General features: G+C 43.2%; 1 long non-coding RNA gene across 1 annotated transcript; it reads left to right on the top strand.

Annotated features, from left to right (window-relative positions):
- Positions 1-24944, top strand: LOC140905987 (uncharacterized). Its single transcript, XR_012157015.1, has 3 exons — positions 1-65; positions 194-280; positions 24346-24944. It is a non-coding gene; the product is annotated as an uncharacterized lncRNA (long non-coding RNA).
- The last annotated feature ends 1161 nt before the right edge of the window (positions 24945-26105 follow it).

Below are 26105 nucleotides of genomic sequence, written 5' to 3' on the forward strand. Positions count from 1 at the left end.
CCAGCCAAGACATGGATTTAGCGGCCTAACTTTAGGCCCCCAAGTTTGAATATTTGGCTGTTACTGTAAGTCTAGAAAAAAAACATAACCATTTCCTTCAGATCAGAAATGAACATTAAAAAGAAATGAGTAAACTGCAAAATATACATTATGTCTAGGATGAACAAAATGGGTGCTGTTTTCTTTCAGATAGAAATGGACCCAAATCGAGATGTTTGGAATTTCCACCTCAAAGTTCAGGGTGTTTGGACTCAGGATTTAGGCCCAAGGTGAGTCACAGGTAAGGTACAACAGGGTAAGAGTAAACACACAGGGATTAGAATGGAAACTGTTTAACCAAAATGTCTGATAGGATTTGCAAAGATCTTTTTAGTTTTGTTCTAGGCTGTTTTGTGAACATTAATACTCCATAATGTCAACTTTATTATTTATATGTATTATGGGAGTGGCTAGAGGCCCCACTTTGCTAGGTACTGTACAAAAACATAGCATAAGATCAACCCATTCAGGGTCAGACCAAAGTTCCATCTATCCAACTGTCCTGCATTCCAACAGTGGCCTGTGTCAGGTGCTTCCGAGGGAATAAACAAAACAGGCAATTTATCAAATGATCCAGCTTCTGTCATCTAGTCCCAACTTCTGGCAGTCAGAGGTTTAGGGACACCTGGAGGATGGAGTTGCATCTCTGACCATCTTGGTAATAGCCATTGATGAACCTGTCCTTTATGATGAATTTATCTAATTCTTTTTTGAACCCAGTTATACTTTTGGTCTTCACAACATCTTCTGGCAACAAGTCTCTGAGACTGTCTCTGCCCTGGATAACTACAATCTAATTACATGGCATAGACAAAACATAAGAGGAGGAACAGAGACATGAAACAACTTATTCAAGGTTATGCAACTGGGTAGTACTGGAGGTCGGCACAGGACCTAGGTCTCTTGCCTCCCAGTTGAATTTCTTGTCCACTAGACCAAGCTGAGGTATGAATGACTCCCTGAGCTTGATTAAATGTTTCCTGGCTGATGGTAGTTCTTGATAAGACTGATAATAATAATAATAGTTAATAATAAAAGGACATAAAAGATCAAAATTGTGATGAAATTTCAATTTTTGCATCAAAATATATGACATGTTAAAGCTTTTCTGCTTTTCATGTAAATGTTGATCTTTCTTGGAACAGTATGTCAAATTTCAAAATGCCAAATTTAAAAAAAATCTTGATTTTTGCATTACAATTAAGACTAATTCTGATTGAGAATGGGTCTATTTTCAAAGTAGGTCATTTCTCAAGTGATGGTCTCTGAAATTTTGTAGACTTTTTGATTGACTTTTATGAAAGCAAAATATAACACAAATCTTTCTAATTTCAAAGCTTTCACTTTTTGTGATGAATATTTCACATAGCCTTAGATGGGAAATTGAATTTAACTTGTACATCAGTGAAACAAGAAATTTATTACAATATCTGTAGGGTTGGGGGTGTTTTTTTGTTTGTTTTTTTGTTGTGTTTTTTTGCCTGCTTTATGACATCTCCGCTGTGTCAGTACTCAGAGAGTAGTAGTGGAAGTAATTTACCACAAAACAGCATGCATGTGATATGCCTCTCACTTCATTGACATGCATGCCACACTAATTACTCTGAGGAGGATGTTGGCAGAGAGGATTAAATCTGGGACCTCTGAACCTTAATTCATGAGTGTCTACTGCATGAGCTAAAAGATCCAGCTTTCTTAGCCAAGGTTGCAACAGGTTCATTAAGCTCTAGGTGGCCTAGCCACCTCTAGTGAAGCACACTGAGTGGATGTGGCTCACACAAAAAATGCTATAGCTCCTATTGTATAATGTTACAACGATTAAGAATCAGGAATATTTCATTGGTAGACCACTAGAATCTGTTGTGGCAAAGTATGTGCAAATCCCTTACAGTACAGGTATACAATATTGTTATACCTTTAATGTTATGCTGCCTTAGATCGCCTTCCTATTACAGATTCATGCTTCATGTTTGTGCTACATAACATTTGTTCATAATACTGTCAGGGATAATCTGCCATGGAATAATGTTATAGATTATGATACTCTACTCTTCTATCACAAACATAAATGTGTGTCAGAAAATGCTTTTCTCATTAGGAAGGTGATCAGAGTTCTTCCTCTTAGAAGATTAGTAAAGAGCCTATTGTGTGTTTTGAGGCTAGTTGAAGGCACTTTGGGACAAATTCTGTTTGGCATAATTCCACTGAAGTCAATGAAGTTATTAGGAATGACTCTGCCTTTTTGAATAGCCAGAAACAAACAAATGAACACACTAACAACAATAAAATCTGCTGCCCCCTGCTTAAATCTAGCCTCAGATATGATGGTAATGCTTCTGTAATCACTGATCATACGCCTGGACTGTGGATCTGCACTATTCCGACAGCCAGATACACAGAGCAACAACCTGATCTGTAAAAGGGCATGGTCTGGCAGTGCTAATATAATAAGATCTGATGCACGTTTTAGTTTGAACTTTTTTTTTTCAGAAGGTCCCTGTATGGAGCTAGGCATTTTTTACTATGTGAATGTTTGTGAAGTAATTACAAGATAGAATTAAATACAGAAAGTGGGTATTGAGAGTGAGAAGCAGTTACTAGGTATTATAACTTTGAAGCATATGGCTTTTAAGGTCTTTATTGTTGCTACCAATTACTAATGAGACCAATTAATGTTTGCTTTAAACTCCTAAGTTATAGCCCAGAAACCTGAGGCCCTCACAACACAAAAGAAAATAGCAATAATGTGTTCTGAAAACTAGGGGTCCCAACAGTTGTCTTCTAAAAGTCAGTTATTGGGTGCTTCCATACATCTCCTTGTTGTTTGTCCTTATTGCTTATCTCTTTTCTCTGAAGCTGTGATTTTCTTCATTTGTTCATCTTTGACATCCTCCATAACTATGGAGCCACTACCATTACTGAGGAATACCTTCTTCTTCCTTATTAGCTACAGAGTAAAGGGGAGTCTGTGAGATGAGTCCTACCTTTTTGTATATGAGTGTGAAGGTGATGAAAATATCCACCTGTGAGAGTGCATGAAAAATGTAGCTGCAGCAGTATGATACACATGTGTGTCACATGTAGCTACCTGTGATATCATTGCATGTTATTGATGCATGGATATTTAGACAAATAAAATCCCTGCACCTGATTGCGAAGATGTCTTGAATGACATGAAGTGGTATGAGGTAAAAGACAGTGATGTGCTTACCTATGCTACAGAGTTTCCCTCATATTTTTAATATTTGTGGGACTTTTCTGTACAAATGCTTCTATTTTATATTGTATTGCTAAAAAATCAGGAAAAATTAAACCAAATAGAAAGACCTAGAAAAGAAATATTTATTTCAAAAGTTCTCAGTGTCTACAACTGGGGCCAGACTTTCAGCAATGATCACCTCCCATTTTGGTTATATCTATGCAGGGATAAACCCCCCACAGTTGGCCCTGGTCAGCTCCCTCAGGCTCGCAGGGCTCCATCTCTGGGCTAAAAATTGCTGTGTAGACATTCAGGCTCGGGCTGGAGCCTGAACCTGAACATCTAAAAATGTTCAAAAATGATTAGGGGACTGGAACACATGAGTTATGAGGAGAGGCTGAGGGAGCTGGGATTGTTTAGCCTGCAGAAGAGAAGAATGAGGGGGGATTTGATAGCTGCTTTCAACTACCTGAAAGGGGGTTCCAAAGAGGATGGCTCTAGACTGTTCTCAATGGTAGCAGATGACAGAACGAGGAGTAATGGTCTCAAGTTGCAGTGGGGGAGGTTTAGATTGGATATTAGGAAAAACTTTTTCACTAAGAGGGTGGTGAAACACTGGAATGCGTTACCTAGGGAGGTGGTAGAATCTCCTTCCTTAGAGGTTTTTAAGGTCAGGCTTGACAAAGCCCTGGCTGGGATGATTTAACTGGGAATTGGTCCTGCTTTGAGCAGGGGGTTGGACTAGATGACCTTCTGGGGTCCCTTCCAACCCTGATATTCTATGATTCTATGATTCTATGATCTACACAGCAGTTTTTCAGCTCAGGGTCCAAACCCCACAAGCCTGAGTCAACCCCAGGTTTTTTATCCCTGTGTAGGCATACATTTAGTTGCCAATGAAAGGGCCAGATTTTCAAAAAAAAAAAAAAAAATAAGCACCCAGCAGTTACTATTTATAACAGTGGGCAGTGCTGGGTGCTAAGTACTTTTGGCCACTTTATTTAGGTATTTAAATAGGAACTGTTGAGTGCGAAGATCTTTATCAAGCCCTTCACCTTTCCCATAGTATTTGTGATGTCTTCTTCCTATCTCTTCTTCAATAGACTGAACTACTGTATCCCAGGCATTCAGGATCTCATACAGATATCACTCAGAGTGTCATAAAAACTTACAATCTCCTTGCCTACTTTAAAAAAAAAATCAAATTGCTGGCTTGTGGCCTTCTCCCAATATTGCATACTTCTGGTAAATTATGCATAACTATTTCTAATGGGCCTGAACCAAAGCTCACTGAGGTCAATAGAAGGATGCCCATTGTCTTCAATGGACTTTGGCTCAGGCCCAATATTGACAACAAAACACAGCAACTGATACTATGTAGCGTGAACAAAAGACAGAAAAACAACTTTGAACTTTCAAATAGAAAAGCCACATAGCCTGTATTGTGGAACTGTTATAAGGGATGAGTCTAATAGCCATTGTAATATGATGCGTGAAGCACAGTTCCCCTGACGGATTATTGAAAACAGAAAATCAGTTTATGATGCACAATCGTTCAACCAAGGATAGAGGCAACAACACAAAATTTCTGTACTGTTTATTTTTTAACAGAGCATGTTAGATTTCCAACACTAAGGTTAATTTTAATCAAGTTTTTGACATAAAAATTCAAATAAAAAGATCTGGGGTTGAACAGGATGAATGAGGAAAAAAAATCTGTGTTGGCATAAACCTATCTCCTGGAGAAAGTGAATTGTGCAGGACCTGGTCCTGCTGGAATTGAGCTTCCTTTGGTTTTATTACATCTAGTCTTTAGTGATGGAAGTGGATGTAAAATATTTCCTAATGTCTTTTAAAAGTTGCTTAGGAACTTGAAAGAAAGAACATTTTTACAGAGCACAATCATGACTAATAGCCTGGATTAACAGAAATATCACGGAAGCATTTGAATCATAGGCGGTTGCATTAATTCTTCATGGCTTATTAATATGATAGTTTTAATTGTTGCCCTCAATTACCCCCACTGCTACCATTCATAGAATAACTCCCTTTCCCACTTCACCTCTTCAAGCCTCAGTTGCCCTCTTCCCCTTCAGAGCTGCTGCCCCTACTACCTTCCCTTCTCTAGTCTCTTTTACCATTCTCCTTTTTTTATGTGCATGTGTGGATTAATTAACTGTCTTTCACATAAACATTAGAAATTCTGCATTAAGCAAGTATTCCATTAACATTTTGTACTCTGAGGATTTGAAAAATCTCTGATTATGCCACTAAATGAATGACCCACAAATTAGCACAGATAAATACTATTTATTTTCATTGCTTTGTGCCTATTTAAGTCATATGTATTTAATGTTAAAGCTAGAGATGGGCCTGAACTACAACCCTAGATCTGGAAAATACCTTGAGTTTTGGGAAAGTTTGGATTCTCTCCATTTCTGATTTTGCAATGAGAGAGAACTTTAATAAGAAGAATGATACAGAGTCTTCACTTATTAAAAGAAAAGGCCTGAAAGGGGATTTCCCTCTGAGTCTGCTGATATAAATAAGTATTAGAGATAGGATCAGGATTAGAATTGACTGTGCTTAGAGCTTATCGAAAAGGCGGCCTAATTTTTTTGGTTCCACAATGTGGGCCGGATCTGAAGCCTCTTGAAGCCAATGGAAGTCTTTCTATTGACTTCAGGGGCCTGAGCCAAAGCCCATTTAAGCCCAATCCTGCAGTATGCTGAGCACCCTCCACTCTCACTGAAAACAGGAGCTGAGGTACTCGGCATCCATAGATGCCGGAACTAGGGGTGCTGGGGGTGAGGCAGCACCCCCTGGCTTGAAGTGGTTTCCATCATATACAAGGTTTACAGTTTTTTTCAATGGCTTTCAGTACCCCCACTATACACATTGTTCCAGCACCCCTGTCAGCATCTGGCTTGATCAATATCCCAGCTACCTATTTGAAATAAACATTTCTCCTGAATGTTTTTTTTTAAGACAGTGTAACATGTTAGTTTGATGGTAGATTTAGATTACCACTGTAGAGGCATTGATCAGCTGTACAAACATATTAGTTTCATAAGAATGATACAGCAGAGGTTTCTCCTCCCTAGAGCTAACATATCTTTAGCTAGTAACACACATCCCACTGAAGATAAGCTTAATGCCGTCAGATGAAAATGTTATTATTGAAAATAACCTTTTAAATCATTGAACTGCTCTGTGGCTGCAAGGGTGGACACATTCAAAATGAGAATTGATTAAGCCTCTTAAGTAAATTACTTTCAGCAGAGCCCTCACCTCTAAACATTAACTGTTTAAAGTGTGTGTCTCTGAGAAAGGTGTAAGAACTCATGTAGAGGAAAGCTGACTGTTCCTCAGTCACTTATTTTAGCAAATGCAAAATGCTTAATTTTAGTTCTATTGTTTTTATCATAGAAGCACTGGACACCTCAGCTGAGATTAGGGCCCCATTGTATTTGGTATTGTACAAATATAGAGTAAGAGACAGTCCCTGCCCCAAACCATCTTACAATCTCAATAGCCAAAGTGTGGGAGGGGAAACTGAGGCACAGAGCAGTGGCGTGACAAATTCTCCCAGCCGATCAGAGCACAGCCAGAACGGGGCACACAGGTCTCCAGTTTCCAATCTATTAGACCATGCTGCCTCTTATGTATTAAATTTGAAAGAAGACACACTGTGAATGTAAAGTAAAATAGTATGAATTCTCTCAGATAGTTTACATCATATTTGTGGTAATAAAACAATGCAATTATACAGTATTCTGATAATAAATGCTGAACACATTATTAGAGCTACTGTGTCTGTAACAATTGCCACTTGGCTGGATTAACGAACTAGTTACAGCACATTAATAGTCCTGTCAATTAAGATACAGCATCACTGTCATTTTTAATATTGACCTCCTCTCTTGTTAAAAAAAGGGCCACCTCTTCTCTTCTAAAGTAAATCCTAACATATTATCAATGGTTACCTCCTCATCAACCAATTACCAAAAAATCTCTTTGTAATGGCGACAGCTACTAGAAGTCTATAAAATTTAGCTTCTCCGGTGAGGGGGTTAAAGGTTAACCACCAGGGAACTGGGAGATTTTGGTTGTGTTCTCAGCTCTGCTGCTGTCTTCCTCTGTGACCTTGAAAAAGTTCCCTAGGTAGGCCCCATGCTGTTCCCGCTGAAGGCACTGGGAGGAAGAGCAAACCTTCAATTCCATTTCTACTTCTGTTTCCCTATATCTATCACTAAAAGAAAATGAATACATCCCCCCATACGGACAAACATATTGTCATTGCTTAACAAATAGTACATGAATAAATAATGGTGACGTAGCTGAATTGTCTCTCCCTTTCCAGTTCCAAAATACTAAATTCTGATAAGGAAATAGTAATGATTTCTTAGTAGCACTAAACTACCTTTTTAGGAGACAACAAGGTGTTATCTCATTCACAGTACAGAGGCTAGAGATTCTCAGCAAATCTTATACCTACTCTTGGAGGAAATGAGTTAAAGCTGGAGACATCATCATTGCTGAATTGAACAGTCCTTTGGAATTCAAGTATGAATTCTTAGAGACACTGTTTCTCAAGCGGCTGGCCAGGTCTAGCAATGACAATCATTTTCAACTTCTTGTGCATCTGCAGTGGTACAGCCTTGTATTTGTTGTGTAAGTCAATTTCCAATACAAATGGAATTCCATTATAACTTTGAAAAGTAGAATGAACTAATGGGGAGGTGATTAATTTCTTTTTAAAACACATAGGAATCAGATTTATGATACCCAGTAGAGACCCATCTTGAATGCTTGATTTAATTTGCCAATTCAGATGTTGCACAGTTATATATAGATCAGTTTCTTAAAATGGATTTGTCTTTATAAAGTTTGATTTCATTATTTAATTTTATTTGAGTTTCTGTACAATCTTTTAGCTCACTATGTTAAAACAGAGGCGAGTGCTCTGCAGTACAAAGATATGCATTGAGCAGCATCAGTATTCTAGTGATTGATTGGTCTTTATTGGCACTTTTGGAAATTATCTTCTTTTAACATACTAAAGGAAAAGTTAAGATCTGATCTGAGCAGTGGGTGGCCCAATTCCTCTCCCCCACCACGCCAGCCCCCCTCTATCTCTTCCTTCAGTGTCACTGGATAGGCTGTTGAGGCCTGGGATGAATGTTTCGCTTAGCCTACAGTCTGAGAATACAGTAGGATTAGATCATCTTGTGCTGGGCCATGTTTCTGGCTTACATAATTTGAGTATTGCAGTTGAAAATTCATTGTTTTAAAGACTCTAGAGAATATTATTGATACACATGAGTAGATTGCGCGATGTTACATTTATATCTCTAAGTAAGCTCAAGGATGTGTAAAATTAGACACACCAAAGCTAATTCATTAGTTACCTGAGCAGGCCTTCATATATTATTTATTCCAGCAGGAATGTGAAACATCTTGTACTCATGAACTATGTAACATCTTTACTTGATTTTTGATTGGAATATGTGAAATAGTGATGTGTGGGTACCCCCCTTTCCTGAAGTAAACCTCTTTTTGATCAAATGGCTGCAGTTTGAAGGGGATGGACAGTCAAGCAGTTGCTTTAGATATACCTACTTTGAGTGATCTTTAAAAAAAGAAACAGTAACCACATTGTAACTTTAATCTTACCACACTATGGACTTCTGTTCACAGTAAGTGCAAAGGAAAAACTGAAGTTTAATGGTAAAGTCAGTAAGTAAAATGTTGTTTTTACAGTAACCCGTATATCAGTTCCAACTAAGGCTGTAGGTCAACTAAATTCCATTTAAATTGCTTTTGTTGGTTTGTTTTGTTTTGTTTTACAGAAAATTGGGTTTTCAACTGAAAATTTTTATGGAAAGCATTTGCTTTTTGAGAAATGTTGCAGATTTTTGTCAAAAGTACAAACCTCTGAAAGCCAAAAAAATTCATGGGGGCATGAGGCATCCAAATGACTCCCATGAAACACTGTTGGTAGCATTACCAAATTAAAATGTTCAGATTTCGGACAAAAAGAAATCAGTTTTGATTTTCCCACATTTTATAGTTCTAATATATCATTTAGAGCCCAAGTTTACTGAGGTTCATTTATGCAGAAATTGTTCTTGAGTTTTTCTGTGTGGGAGCAGAAACATATGAGGATCTTAGTTCACATGAAGCTCAGTGGGACTACATTATGCAATAAACTAAACACTTTACTATGTCCTTTTAAACTACAAAGCCTTGAACATTGTAAAAATAAAGTGTTAGAAGATTTTTTTTACTCAGGATAAACTCTGTCCACTTGTCTATCCCTTTTTTTCTGTCCAATAGCATTTAGGCAACAGGCCAAATTAACTGACAACTTAACTTTATAATGAGAATAGAATTAATCAACTATTTTATGGCAGAATGCCCAGCCTAATTTGATTTTAAACAATCTCATTAGTGTTTCTTAAGAAGGGAAGGGTTAATGTGGTACAAGAGACTCCGACATCTTTCTAGTGTGTTCTGGTTAATATGACAGGAAGAAGAGACAAAGCAATCCTACAGCTGGTTTTATTTGTTCAAAGAATCTTTGATTGAGAGCCATTAGACAGAACTGAACCTTTGAGTATAGTGTATCTATTTCTCTAGGATTCTTTATGTATAACTTGGGCTCTTCTTTGAGTGATTGCTCATATTGATTCCAATTAGGTGTGTGTGTGCCGCGTGCACAGTCATCAGAAAGTTTTTCCCCTAGCAGCCGAAGATTTTCCCCGTCGGGTCAGCTGTGGAGCCCTCTGGAGTGGCGTCTTCATAGTGCTCAGTATATGACCCTACCAACCCAGTGCCTCCTCAGTTCCTTCTTACCGCCCGTGATGGTCGTTGGAACTGTGGTGACTTGCTTAGCAACTTCTCCTCATTTTCCCTAGCTCTCACTTTAGTTTAGTTCACAGTTATTCCTAGCCTCGTTAAGTTTTGTTTCAGTATTTTTGGATGTTACAGCAGATAGCTGTTGAGGGGGGGGTTCCCCTTCACCACGACTGTGTTCCCCGTTGGGACTCGGTTTATACCTAAATCCCAAGGGTTCAAACCCTGCAAGTCCTGCACAAACCCGTGCCAACGGGCGACCCCTACAACGCTTGCTTAAAGTGTCTGGGGGGGAGCACGCCAAGTGGACAAGTGCAGGATTTGTAGAGGGTTTTACTCCAGAACAAAAAAGGAGCAAGACATTCACCTTAAGCAGCTCCTTATGAAGGCGGCACTTAGATTGCAACTTACATCGGTGCGGCAAGACCTGGCCCCGAGCTCATCAGTGCGCAGTGCCCTGGTGGCAGTGGTAGAAGCAGCACTGTGGAAGGACTCTGGGAGAGACCCGTAGCACTGCCACTCCCCGGCGCCAAAACCGCTGGGATTGACCCAGCACCAGTCCCATTCTGCAATGCAGAAGCAGCACGAGAAGCAGGGGAGGAGTGGATCTCCAACTCGGAGACCCACCCGGCCAGCGGGGCGCGTCCCAGAGAGGAGCACCCAGGGCCAAAGACTTTGAAGCCGGCACCATCGATTTCGGTCCGGCAAGGTGGATCGTCAAGTCCGGTGCCGTTGGACTCCCCAAGCCAGGACATTGAGGAGGTGGAATTGCCATCCACCCCAGAGACCTTTGAGGCTGCAAGGGACCTCAACACTATGATGACACCCCAGTCCTTCGAGCCACGCGTCCGGTACCACAATGTGTGGCACTGTCTTGAGGCAAACCAGCGATGCTTCGTCCCTCAGCGCCACCGGTGGAATCATGGCGCCGCTCAGACTCGTGGCACCACTCCAGGTCGCGCCAGCGCTCCCACCCAATTACGCCGCTGATCCTCATGTTGATTCCCATTGTGCAGCAGGTCCCACTCCAAGCACCGGTCATCCTGGCATCAGTCAGTGTCCTTTCACAGATCCCGATCTCGGCACTGCTCCAGATCATGGCACCGCTCCCCAGCCTCGCGGCACCACTCCCAAGGCCAGCTCCACTTGCCCATTGCGGTCCCAGTCCCTGTCTTCGGATTCGGAGACAGGGTCTAGATACTCAGAGTGGGGTCGGCACTGGCCAGGCCATGGAGAGCCTGAGGTGGGGCAGGGCCATGGCCTGTACAAGGGCAGGGACCAGCACAGTGGCCATTTTGGACCCCTTGGGCATACCACCAGGCCCAGTGTGCCCAGTCCAAAGGTTCCCATTCAGCAGCTTCTGAACCACGGGTTCCAGAGGCATCAGCCAGTCGCCCCACCCCTAGGGGTGCTGAGGAGGTACTGTCAACTCAGATGCTGTCAACTCAACGGCACGCACCTTGTCCTCTGGTATCGCCATGAGGCGTAGCTCATGGTTGCAGGCCTCGGGACTCCCTCCCGAGGTTCAGTAGACCATGCAGGACCTGTTTTTTGATGGGGCAGGTCTGTTTGTGGAGCAGACTGACACTAGGCTGCATAGCCTAAAGGACTCCATGGCTACCATGAAGTCCTTGGGTATGCACACCCCGGCAACCCAACGTCAACATTTCAAGCCTCAACAGCAGCAGCAGCAGCGCTCCTGTCTTCCTCGGCCAAGGCAGGACTTTTAATGGAGAAGGGACAGGAATGGCAGACTCAAGCCTTCCCAACCCCAGGGCCCGACTAAACCATCGTCAGGTTCAAAGCGGGCCTTTCAAAGGTGCGCCCTAGGATGGTGCACCAGACACAATTCTGGATCCTTTCCCGTCTTTCTTGAATCATCTGTCCCACGTCTACTGTGCTTGGTCCCAAATAACTTTGGACTGCTGGGTTCTCCTTACAGTAGAAGTGGGATATTCTGTCCAATTCTGCTCCTACCCTCCCTCCCACCCCTCTTTCCCGTCCCTCTTCAGGACCTCTTCTCAGGAGCAAATCCTTATGCTGGAGGTGCTGTTGCTCCTCACCATGGGAGAGGTGGAGGAGGTTCCTCAGGAGCTCAGGGGCAGCAGATTCTATTCCTGATACTTCCTAATCCCCAAGTAACTGTTGTTCTTTGAGATGTATTGCTCATATCCATTCCAAACCCACCCACCTTCCCCTCTGTTGGAGTAATGGGCAAGAAGGCACTGAAGAGGTGCTGGGTCAGCAGGGTCATATATTGAGTACCATGAAAGCACCACTCCAGGGTGCTCCACTGGGTGCTACTAGGGAAAAAACTTTCTAGCGACTGTGCACATGGCACGCACGCACCTAATTGGAATGGATATGAGCAACACATCTCAAAGAACAACAGTTACGAGAAGGCAAGTAACGGTTCCCCCCCACACCCAAAGACTTTGACAGTGTGGACCACTGTCACAGCACATTTTAATTATATCTTGGTGCCATTGAGGTCAATGGCAAAACTCCCAATCATCAATTGGACCAGGATTTGGTTCTCAATGAGCATGAGAGTTTCAGGTTTTTTGGACAATTGCTAATATCTGTCTGATCCATCTTTCACCATGATATCTAACCAATGATAATCATCAAAAGCAAACCTTAGGATCTTGGCTACTATACAGATGACTACAACTTTTCCTCAGCCCCCATTCAATATAAATGGCATTTATTATTTAGCTGTGAAGATCTGAAACATTTTTTTTCTTAATGCACATACACCAAGATTGAAGGATAGGCATATTTTAAAATACTGACATTTTGGAATATGCTAGTTGAAACTATTTATAGAAATGAAATATTGTCTTTATTCAAAATTTCTTTGTATTTTTTCAGCTTAGATTGAGTGGACACATGTTATCGATCTTCACATTTTTTGCTTTGCACAGTGCTGTGTACACTTGTGGAACGACATGAAAGTAGCTGGCAAAATCTTCAACTCAGCAAAGATTTCAGCTCCACCTCTCTCTATTTCTAATCCCAATTTATATTTTATCACTTTCAGACGGAAGCTTGGAATAAAAGATTTCATTCTGGATGGCAAGATGTCTTCCCAATCTAATATGCGCACTAAACTGCTTTAGTATGTCACTTTAACAATGCTCTTAGTAGTTATGTATGAAGACCTGCTAGATAACTCAGGGAAAGGAGATGTATTTATTGATCCTGAAAGTTCCCTAGATAATATGTAATATAGTGAATATTCAAATAGCAACATAAACATTTTAAGAGAAGTGGAGATGTAAATCAGGCTAATTATATTTCATCGACTATGTTCCATGAGAACCAGAAACAGTCCCACCCCTACCACAACCACAAGGGAACGGTTCAGAGATACTGTTGTTCCGCTTTCTCTATCAGTGGTCCCTCTTCTAAGGATAATTGTATTGCAGAATGTGGCATTTTTAAGTAACTCCCCAGCATAGCTACAGTTTGTAAACTGGCTAGTGGAAGAAGTCCAAATGATTGTGGAACTCTTATTGGTGAGTACTTACACAAGAGGTCCTGTTATGTACCACTACTCGTGTTTACATGTATGAGTGAAGATTCTACAATTTGGCCCTAAATGATGAGCTATAATGACAGGTTATGCTACACAATAAATTTGCAATGTGACTCCCTGATGTCTGCTGTACTCCCAGGATCAATGTGATTTTGGGGGAGTGGAAGCTAGGTAGACTGAATTCATACCAGCTCATCTCTAAATGGGACACAGTTGAGCACAGTTCTTTTACAGGTTCACAAATAATGTTGGCCATATCTGTGGACATCATTGATTGTGTGTCTAGGGGAGCAAAGAATCCTACTAGAGAAAACAGAGTGGTATTAATTTTTTAAGACTGAAAAATTGGTAAATACCATTAGGAAACTTTCATTAATCCAGAATCTTATTTCGTTGAATGGTATAGTGTAACATAATTATGAAAGTAGTTACTTTAAGTATAAATCTGCGTTGAACATCTTGGACTAGGGTGAACTTTAGGGAAGGAGAGAAGAATCAGAGCTATCTGGGTTGAAGTTGTACAGAAATGCAGTTGATTGCCTTCAGTTCTTGGGATCCATTTGTTAAATTGGTAAATTGATGGATGCTGATCTGAAGGGAAGGAGCATATGTTGTCAACAAAGCTAGAAAATAAATTCAGAGCAAGCTTTAAATTCCATTTTCTTAAAGTACTTACTGGCTGATTCAAAGAAGCTGGGAGACCTGAGTTTAATCAAGTTCTCAGATCTAGGATTGTAATATTTTAAGTAGATTTCAAGTATTTCGAGAAAGGTGATGATTGTAAGTATTAATAACCATCTTTTAAATATACATAAAAGGGTGTGTCACAGTTCCTCCCCCACTCTGAACTCTAGGGTACAGATGTGGGGACCTGCATGAAAAACCTCCTAAGCTTATCTTTACCAGCTTAGGTCAAAACTTCCCCAAGGTACAAAATATTACACCTTGGACTGGCCGCTACCACCACCAAACTAATACTGGTTACTGGGGAAGAGCTGTTTGGACGCGTCCTTCCCCCCAAAATACTTCCCAAAACCTTGCACCCCACTTCCTGGACAAGGTTTGGTAAAAAGCCTCACCAATTTGCCTAGGTGACTACAGACCCAGACCCTTGGATCTTAAGAATAATGAACAATCCTCCCAACACTTGCACCCCCCCTTTCCTGGGAAATGTTGGATAAAAAGCCTCACCAATTTGCATAGGTGACCACAGACCCAAACCCTTGGATCTGAGAACAATGAAAAAGCATTCAGTGTTTTACAAGAAGACTTAATAAAAAATAGAAGTAAATAGAAATAAAGAAATCCCCCCTGTAAAATCAGGATGGTAGATATCTTACAAGGTAATTAGATTCAAAAACATAAAGAACCCCTCTAGGCAAAACCTTAAGTTACAAAAAAGATACACAGACAGAAGTAGTTATTCTATTCAGCACAATTCTTTTCTCAGCCATTTAAAGAAATCATAATCTAACACATACCTAGCTAGATTACTTACTAAAAGTTCTAAGACTCCATTCCTGGTCTATCCCCGGCCAAAACGACTACAGACAGACACAGACCCTTTGTTTCTCTCCCTCCTCCCAGCTTTTGAAAGTATCCTGTCTCCTCATTGGTCATTTTGGTCAGGTGCCAGCGAGGTTACCTTTAGCTTCTTAACCCTTTACAGGTGAGAGGAGCTTTCCCCTGGCCAGGAGGGATTTCAAAGGGGTTTACCCTTCCCTTTATGTTTATGACACGCCCCCCAAATCTCAGCTAGGGTGAAACACTGGCTGGGATTTCTTCCTGGAGCTCTAGGAAAACAGAGTTAATAAGACACATGCATCTCTAAATATACTACCAAGTACATAAAGACTAACAATATTTTCCACATCTCAAGGACGATTTTAACCAGTTGATTCTGGGAAACTTTCATGGGAGAGTGCATCAGCCACTTTGTTAGAAGCTCCTGAGATGTGTTGGATGTCGAAATCAAAATCTTGGAGAGCTAAACTCCACCGAAGAAGTTTTTTGTTACTTTCTTTGAAGGTGTGAAGCCACTTTAGTGCAGCATGGTCGGTTTGCAGGTGGAAACGCCGTCCCCAAACATATGGGCGTAGCTTTTCCAGAGAGTAGACAATGGCATAACATTCTTTTTCAGTGACTGACCAGTTGCTTTCCCTCTCAGACAGTTTTTTGCTGAGAAACACTACAGGGTGGAATTCTTGATCAGGTCCTTTCTGCATTAAAACTGCTCCCACACCACGCTCGGATGCATCTGTGGTTACTAGGAATGGTTTGTCAAAGTCTGGGGCCCTTAGTACAGGGTCAGACATGAGTGTCGCTTTAAGCTTGTTAAAGGCCTTCTGACACTTTCCGGTCCACTGAACAGCATTTGGCTGTTTCTTTTTGGTTAGGTCTGTCAGTGGGGCAGCGATTTGGCTGTAGTGCGGTACAAATCGTCTGTAATAACCGGCCAAGCCTAAGAAGGATTGAACCTGTTTCTTTGACTTTGGGACAGGCCACTTTTGGATAGCATCCACTTTGGCCTGTAGGGGGCTGATAGTTCCTTGACCCACCTGGTGTCCAAGGTAAGTCACTCTGTTTAGGCCTATTTGACACTTCTTAGCCTTAACAGTTAGTCCTGCCTCCCTTATGCGCTCAAGGACTTTTTGTAGATGTTCCAGGTGGTCTGCCCAGGAATCCGAAAATATGGCCACATCGTCAAGGTAGGCGACTGCATATTCTCCTAATCCCGCTAGGAGACCATCTACAAGTCTTTGGAAAGTGGCGGGTGCATTTCGCAGCCCGAAAGGGAGTACATTAAATTCATACAGCCCGAGATGTGTGATGAAGGCTGACCTTTCCTTGGCAGATTCATCTAGCGGTACCTGCCAGTACCCCTTGGTTAAGTCCAAGGTAGAGATGAACTGGGCCCGTCCCAGTTTCTCTAATAGTTCATCAGTGCGTGGCATTGGATAGTTGTCTGGGCGAGTTACAGCATTTAGCTTACGGTAGTCCACGCAAAAACGTATTTCCCCATCTTGTTTGGGAACTAGAACCACTGGAGATGCCCATGCACTTTCAGAGGGGCGGATTACACCCATCTCTAACATATCCTGGATCTCCCGTTCTATAGCAGTTTTAGCTTGAGGAGACACCCGGTAAGGGTGGACCCTAATTGGGTGAGCATTACCTGTGTCAATGGAGTGGTATGCCCGTTCAGTCAGTCCTGGGGTGGCTGAGAACGTTGGCGCGTAGCTAGTGCACAGCTCCTGGATCTGCTGTCGCTGCATACGCCCAAGGGTCATGGAGAGGTTCACCTCTTCCACACCACCAGCACATTTCCCTTCATAATAGACACCTTCAGGCCACTCAGCGTCGTCTCCTCCCTGGGCTGTAAACTGACAAACCTTTAATTCTCTGGAATAAAAGGGCTTTAGAGAATTAATATGATACACCTTAGGCTCTCGGTTGGAGGTGGGGAATGCTATGAGATAATTAACAGCTCCCAGGCGCTCCTGGACCGTGAATGGCCCTTCCCACGATGCTTCCATTTTATGGGCCTGGAGCGCCTTTAAGACCATGACCTGGTCTCCTACTTTGAAGGAACGCTCTCTGGCACGTTTATCATACCAGGCTTTTTGCTCTTTTTGAGCATCCTGTAAGTTTTCTCTAGCAAGGGCTAAAGAGGTTTGGAGGGTGTTTTGTAGGTTGGTTACAAAGTCCAGAATGTTAGTTCCTGGAGAAGGTGTAAATCCCTCCCATTGCTGCTTCACCAACTGAAATGGCCCCTTAACCTCACGGCCATATACAAGTTCAAATGGGGAAAACCCTAAACTGGGATGTGGTACAGCTCTGTAGGCAAAGAGCAACTACTGCAATACTAGGTCCCAATCATTGGAGTGCTCATTTACGAATTTACGTATCATGGCCCCCAAAGTTCCATTAAACTTCTCCACCATGCCATTTGTTTGATGATGGTAAGGAGTGGCAACCAAGTGATTTACCCCATGAGCTTCCCAAAGATTTTTCATAGTTCCTGCCAGGAAATTAGTCCCTGCATCTGTGAGGATGTCGGAGGGCCAACCTACCCTGGCAAAAATGTCTGCTAGTGCCTGGCACACACTTTTAGCCCTGGTGTTGCTTAGAGCTACTGCTTCCGGCCATCGGGTGGCAAAATCCATGAAAGTCAGTATGTACTGCTTTCCTCTGGGTGTCTTTTTCAGAAAAGGACCCAGAATATCCACAGCTACTCGCTGAAATGGAACTTCAATGATGGGGAGTGGCTGGAGAGGAGCTTTGACCTGGTCTTGGGGTTTTCCCACTCTTTGGCACACCTCACAAGACTGGACATAGGTAGAAACATCCTTGCCCATTCCCTCCCAGTGGGATGACCCCCCAAAACGGTCTTTGGTCCTGTTCACCCCAGCATGGCCACTAGGGTGATCATGGGCGAGGCTCAAGAGCTTGGCCCGGTATTTAGTTGGAACTACCAACTGTCTCTGAGGATGCCAGTCTTCCTGGTGTCCACCAGAAAGAGTTTCCTTGTATAAAAGTCCTCTTTCTACAACAAACCTGGATCGATTAGAAGAGCTGAGAGGCGGTGGGTTGCTCCGTGCCGCCGTCCAAGCTCTCTGGAGGCTTTCATCTGCTTCCTGTTCGGTCTGGAACTGTTCCCTTGATGCTGGAGACATCAGTTCCTCATTGGATTGGGGACATAGGCTTGGTCCCTCTGGAAGCGATATAGGGGATGGAGCTGTTTCTGTTGACTGTGAACCGCTCTCCGCTGGTGCACTATGTTGGGATTCAGGCTCCGGCTGAGCCTCTTGTGTAGGGTTATCGGCTGCTGCCAGTTCAGGTTCGGTGGGGCCCTCTGGTGTTGAGGTTGCAAGTACTGGATTCAGTGCTGGCACGGGGTCTGGTGTTGGTTGTTTGGCTGGTTCCGGTTCTGGGACTGGTTCCGTCTGGGTCTCTGGGACTGGATCCACTACTGCTGTTTCAGACATTGGCCTGGGGTCCGGGTCCATCACCTCTGACCGGGCCCTGATAGAAGTTTCCGGAACAGAGCTAGGCCCCATGGCTTGTTTAGCCTGGCTGCGGGTGACCGTTCCCACCCTCTTGGCCCGCTTCACGTGATTGGCCAAGTCTTCCCCCAACAGCATGGGGATGGGATAATCATCATAGACTGCAAAAGTCCACATTCCTGACCAGCCCTTGTACTGGACAGGCAACTTGGCTGTAGGCAAACTGAAAGAGTTGGACTTGAAGGGTTGAATCGTCACTTGGATCTCTGGGTTGATTAAATTGGGGTCCACTAAGGAAGCATGGATAGCTGACACTTGTGCTCCGGTGTCCCTCCACGCGGTGACCTTCTTCCCGCCCACACTCACAGTTTCCCTCCGCTCCAAGGGTATCTGGGAGGTATCGGGGCCTGTGGACCTCTGGTGTGATTCCGGTGCAATGAACTGTAATCTGTTGGGGTTCTTGGGGCAGTTGGCCTTTACATGCCCCAGCTCGTTACATTTAAAACATCGTCCAGGTGACGGGTCACCGGGGCGAGGTGGGTTGCTGGAGAATGGGGTGGTGGGACGATAAGGGGTCTGGAGGGTTCTTTGGGAGGTAGGTGGGGCTTTGGGCGGCCCCCGGTAATAGGGTGTGGTCTGGGGTGGTCCCTTCTGGTCTCCGCTCCAACTGCGACCAGTTTTCTTCTTCTCTGCCACCTCCACCCATCTGGCTCCAATCTCTCCTGCCTCGATTACAGTTTTGGGTTTCCCATCTAGGATGTATCTTTCTATTTCCTCAGGAACACCCTCTAAGAATTGTTCCATTTGCATTAGGAAGGGCAAATTTACTGGAGATTCAACACTTGCTCCTGATATCCAGGCATCCCAATGTTTCACAATGTGGTAGGCATGTCGGGTAAATGACATGTCTGGTTTCCACCTTAGGGCTCGGAACCTCCGACGAGACTGCTCGGGTGTTATCCCCATTCTGACTCTCGCCTTGGATTTAAACAGTTCATACTTGTTCATATGTTCTTTAGGCATTTCAGCTGCCACCTCAGCTAAGGGTCCACTGAGCTGCGGCCTCAGCTCTACCATGTATTGGTCAGTAGAGATGTTGTACCCAAGGCAGGCCCTTTCGAAGTTTTCTAAGAAGGCCTCAGTATCATCACCTGCCTTGTAGGTGGGGAACTTTCTGGGATGGGAAGTGGTACCTGGAGAAGGATTGCTAGGGTTTGTTGGTATATTCTGCTGGACCTTTATCCTCTCCATCTCCTCCACATGCTTCCTTGCCTCCATTTCCCTCTTGTGGGCAGCCTCCTGTACCTCCTTCTCCAGCCGCATGAGTTCTATCTGTCTTTCATGTTCCCTTTGTTTTTCCTCAGCCTGAAATTTGGCTAATTCCAGCTGTAGTCGAGCCGAGGATTTGGCCATTCTAACCTCTCTGTTTTTAACTAACTTTACACCCGAGGTTTAGAAATAAACAAACAAAACTTGGCTGTAAAATTTTGCTGTGCTGGAATAGAATACCTATTCTCTGATAGTGATTGTCAGCCTACAGAAAAAGACAATTCCCTTGTCTCTGCTCTGGGCCCAAATTAAAGCAAAAAACCTCCAACTACTTGGAAACCTGCTTACCCAGCCCAAAGAAAAAAAAAATTCTTTTCAAACCTGTGCTCCTTGTAAAACAAAAAAAAAAATCAAAATCCTAAAAAAAACCCTGCCACTTTTGTCTCCAGGCAAAGGGGTAGAGCACACACCCCCTATTTACTTTTAGGAAGAAAAGAAAAAAAAAAAAACCTCTGGGTTGGAAGACTGTGAATTTCCCTGCAGGAGTTAAGTACCCTGCCTCCAGGCAAAGAAAACCTGCAATTCACAAGATAATCCCCTTTTGTCTCTGCTTGGCCACAAAGCAGAGAGAAACCAAGCTGCTTTCAGTTTCAAAGCTGCTTCTGGACTTCCTAAAAATTCCTTTTTAAAATCTGTATTTCTAGTTCAAAAAATCTCAACTGGATCTCAAAATGATTTCAGGTTAATCCCACCACTGTGCCACCATGTCACGGTTCCTTCCCCACTCTGAACTCTAGGGTACAGATGTGGGGACCTGCATGAAAAACCTCCTAAGCTTATCTTTACCAGCTTAGGTCAAAACTTCCCCAAGGTACAAAATATTACACCTTGGACTGGCCGCTACCACCACCAAACTAATACTGGTTACTGGGGAAGAGCTGTTTGGACGCGTCCTTCCCCCCAAAATACTTCCCAAAACCTTGCACCCCACTTCCTGGACAAGGTTTGGTAAAAAGCCTCACCAATTTGCCTAGGTGACTACAGACCCAGACCCTTGGATCTTAAGAATAATGAACAATCCTCCCAACACTTGCACCCCCCCTTTCCTGGGAAATGTTGGATAAAAAGCCTCACCAATTTGCATAGGTGACCACAGACCCAAACCCTTGGATCTGAGAACAATGAAAAAGCATTCAGTGTTTTACAAGAAGACTTTTAATAAAAAATAGAAGTAAATAGAAATAAAGAAATCCCCCCTGTAAAATCAGGATGGTAGATATCTTACAGGGTAATTAGATTCAAAAACATAAAGAACCCCTCTAGGCAAAACCTTAAGTTACAAAAAAGATACACAGACAGAAGTAGTTATTCTATTCAGCACAATTATTTTCTCAGCCATTTAAAGAAATCATAATCTAACACATACCTAGCTAGATTACTTACTAAAAGTTCTAAGACTCCATTCCTGGTCTATCCCCGGCCAAAACGACTACAGACAGACACAGACCCTTTGTTTCTCTCCCTCCTCCCAGCTTTTGAAAGTATCTTGTCTCCTCATGGGTCATTTTGGTCAGGTGCCAGCGAGGTTACCTTTAGCTTCTTAACCCTTTACAGGTGAGAGGAGCTTTCCCCTGGCCAGGAGGGATTTCAAAGGGGTTTACCCTTCCCTTTATGTTTATGACAGGGTGTATGAAAAAATAACAATCCAGAATGCATTCGATTACACCAAACTCTGGAATGACATGAATTCTAAGAAACTTTGATGTCTTGGTATCATACTATCAAAGTCTAGTGATTGATAGTGCTTTCAAAATGAATGAGGAGTACTTGTGGCACCTTAGAGACTAACAAATTTATTTGGGCATAAGCTTTCGTGGGCTAAAACCCACTTCGTTAGATGCATGGAGTGGAAAATACAGTAGGAAGATAGATAGATAGACAGGTATACAGAGAACATGATAAGATGGGGGTTACCTTACCAACTGTAATGAGACAAATCAATTAAAGTGGGCTATTATCAGCAGGAGGAAAAATCACTTTTATAGCGGTAATCAGGGTGGCTCATTTCAAACAGTTGACAAGAAGATGTGAGTAACAGTAGTGGGAAAAATTAGCATGGGGAAATAGTTTTTAGTTTGTGTAATGTAGTTTGTCAAGTGCTTTGAGACCTTGTGATAAATGAAGGGGGAGAGGGGTAGCTCCCTTTTATGGACAACCGGACAACCAGTTAGATATAAAATCCCTGTTAGTAACTGTTCTCTACTTGCTTTAACTGTAAAGGGTTAAAAAAGCCCATAGGTAAAAGAAAGGGAGTGGTCACCTGACCAAAAGAGTCAATGGGAGAGCTAGAACTTTTTTAAAATTGGGAAATAAACTTTCCTTTTGTCTGTCTGTGGTTGTTCTCTGGAGAGAGGAGACGCAGAGCAGCAATGCTGAAAGAAGCTTTAAGCCAGGTATAAAAATCATCAAATCATACCTAGAAATTACTTATTTGAAACCCCATATATGTAAGTAGATCAGGAAATATTTAGAAAGACAATTAGGTTTATCTCTTTTATTTAAAACATAAAATGCATTCAGTGTATGTTAAGAAGCAATCTGCAATTTTACCCTTCCAACGTGTGTCGTATTTTTAAGTGTATTTTTTGCATTCAGTTATTAATGTGGTAGGTAGAAGTCCTGTGCTACTGGCATATGCACTTTGCAGATCCATGGGGAGTCTTGCTTCTTAAACCTGCCTTTTTATGCCATCTGTGATAGTTCAGTCATCCAATTTTGGTGCACCCAATATATGATTGGATCTTGTGGAGCTCAATGCTCGTGACAGGAAAGAAATCTTAATTTATGTGTCAGAAAAACTAAGGCTTTCATTTAAATAATGTTTAAAATGTTAGGAGTCTTATCTATATTTTGTTTTGTTTTCTTAGCCCTAGTGTACACTATGAGTTTAGGTCAAATTTAGCAGCATTAGATCAATTTAACCCTGTACCCGTCCACACAACAGAGCCATTTTTGTTGACTTAATGGGCTCTTAAAATTGATTTCTGTACTCCTCCCGAACAAGGGGATTAGTGCTGAAATCGACATTGCTGGGTTGAATTTCGGGTAGTGTGGACGCAATTCAACAGTATTGGCCTCTGGAAGCTACCCCAGAGTGCTCCATTGTGACTGCTCTGGACAGCACTCTGAACTTGGATGCACTGGCCAGGTAGACAGGAAAAGCCCTGCAAAATTTCATTTCATGTTTGGCCACCGTGGCAAGCTGATCAGCACAGATGACCGTGCAGATCTCATCACCAGAGGTGACGATGGAGTCCCAGAATCTGATCATTGTGTGGGGAGACGAATCTATGCTATCAGAACTCCATTCCAAAAGATGAAATGCCAAAATATTTGAAAAAATCTCCAAGGGCATGAAGGACAGAAGCTATAACATGGAACTGCAGCAGTGCTATGTGAAACTTAAGGAGCTCAGGCAAGCCTACCAAAAAACCCAAGAGGCAAATGTCCACTTGGGGTCAGAGCCCCAGACATGCTGCTTCTATGATGAGCTGCATGCAATTCTAGGGGATGCCCCTCCAACTCCTGCAAGGGAGTCTCACACAACAGGAATGAAGATTTGGGGGACAAGGAAGATGATGATGAGGAGGAAGATGATAGCGTACACCAGGCAAGCGGAGAAACTGTTCTCCCCAACAGCCAGGAACTGTTTATCACCCTGGAGCCAATGCCCTCCCAACCTGGGCTCCCAGACCTTGAAGGCGGAGAAGGCACCTCTGTTGAGTGTACCTTTGTAAATATAATACACAGTTTAAAAACAAGTGTATTTAATGATTAATTTGCCCTGAAGACTTGGGATGCATTCACGGCCAGTACAGCTACTGGAAAAGTCTGTTAACATGTCTAGGGATAGAGCGGAAATCCTCGAGACATCTCAATGAAGCTCTCCTGGAGGTACTCCCAAAGCCTTTGCCAAAGGTTTCTGGGGAGGGCAGCTTTATTGCGTCCTCCATGGTAGGACATTTTACCATGGCAGGCCAGTAGCATATAGTCTGGAATCATTGCATAAGAAAGCATGGCAGCGTGTGGTCCCGGTGTTTGCTGGCATTCAAGCAACATGTGTTCTTTATCTCTCTGTGTTATCCTCAGGAGAGTTATATCATTCATGGTCACCTGGTTGAAATAGGGAAATTTTATACAGGGGACATTCAGAGGTGGCCATTCCTGCTGGGCTGTTTGCCTGTGGCTGAAAAGAAATCATTCTTGCTTTTAGCCATGTGATGGGGGGAGGGGTGAAGCGATCATCCCAGAGAATTGGGTTTGGGGGGGTTAGTTGGATTTGTGCTGCACGTGAACGCAAAAATATCAGCCCCTCTTTTTAAATGGCCAATGTGTCTTTTTCAATTTTAATCTCCCTTTTTTCCCTCCTGCAGCTGCAAATGTTTCAACGCTGCCACTAGCATCTCCATCCCAGAGGCTAGCGCAGATAAGAAGGCGAAAAAAGTGCACTCGCGATGAAATGCTCTCTGAGCTCATGCAGTCCACCAACACTGAAAGAGCCCAGCAGAATGCGTGGAGGCAGACAATATCAGAGTCCAGGAAAGCACAAAATGAACGCGAGGACAGGAGGGACGTGTGAGAGGATAGATGGCTGGAGCAACAGGAGAGGTGGCGGCAGCGTGGTAAGAGGAGGCAGAATGCAATGCTGAGGCTACTGGAGGGTCAAATTGATATGCTCCAGCATATGGTTGAGGTGCAGGAAAGGCACAGACCGCCACTGCAGCCCCTGTGTAACCAACCACCCTCCTCCCCAAGTTCCATAGCCTCCTTACCCAGACACGCAAGAACCCAGGGTGTGGGGGGCACTCCGGGCACCCATCCACTCCACTCCAGAAGACTGCGCAAGCAACAGAAGGCTGGTATTCAATAAGTTTTGAAGTGCAGTGTGGCCTTGTCTTTCCCTCCTCCCCATTTCCCCCACCCCACTTGGTGCTTCCCTCCTCCCTACCCCTCCCAGGCTACCTTGGCAATTATCCCCCTATTTATGTGATGAATTAATAAAAAATGCAAAATTTGAAACAACAATGAATTTATTACCTCTGCAAACGGTGATTGAAGCGGGAAGGAGAGGGTAGTTGGCTTACAGGGAAGTAGAGTGAACCAAGGGGGCGGGTTTTCATCAAGGAGAAACAAACAGAATTGTCACACCATAGCCTGGTCAGCCATGAAACTGGTTTTCAAAGCTTCTCTGATGCACAGCGCAACCTGCTGTGCTCTAATTGCCCTGGTGTCTGGCTGCATGTAATCAGCAGCCAGGCAATTTGCCTCAACTTCCCATCCCACCATAAACATCTCCCCCTTACTCTCACAGATATTGTGGAGCACACAGCAAGCAGCAATAACAATGGGAATATTGCTTTCGCTGAGGTCTAACCAAGTCAGTGAACTGCGCCAGGGAGCTTTTAAACATCCAAATGCACATTCTATCACCATTCTGCACTTGCTCAGCCTATAGTTGAACAGCTCCTGACTACTGTCTAGGGTGCCTGTGTATGGCTTCATGAGCCATGGTATTAAGGGGTAGGCTGGGTCCCCAAGGATAACTATAGGCATTTCAATATCCCCAATGGTTATTTTCTGGTCTGGAAAGTAAGTCCCTTGCTGCAGCTGTTCATACAGACCAGAATTCCTGAATATGCAAACATCATGTACCTTTTCCGGCTATCCCACATTGATGTTGGTGAAACATCTCTTGTGATCCACCACGGCTTTCAGCACCACTGAAAAGTACCCCTTTTGGTTTACATACTGAGTGCCTTGGTGCTCCAGTCCCAAGACAGGGATATGCATTCCGTCTATCACCCCACCTCAGTTAGGGAATCCCATTGCAGCAAAGCCATCCACTATAACCTGCACATTTCCCAGAGTCACTACCCTTGATAGCAGCAGCTCAGTGATTGCATTGGCTACTTGGATCACAGCAGCCCCCACAGTACATTTGCCCACTTCAGTTTGATTTCCAACTGACCAGTAGCTGTCTGGTGTTGCAAGCTTTCAGAGGGCTGTCGCCATTCGCTTGTGAACTGTGAGGGCTGCTCTCATCTTGGTATTCTTGTGATTCAGGGTAGGGGAAAGCAAGTCACAAAATTCAATGAAACTGCCCTTATGCATGCGAAAATTTTGCAGCCACTGG

The sequence above is a fragment of the Lepidochelys kempii genome, chromosome 2, assembly GCF_965140265.1.
Source record: "Lepidochelys kempii isolate rLepKem1 chromosome 2, rLepKem1.hap2, whole genome shotgun sequence".
NCBI lineage: Eukaryota > Metazoa > Chordata > Testudines > Cheloniidae > Lepidochelys > Lepidochelys kempii.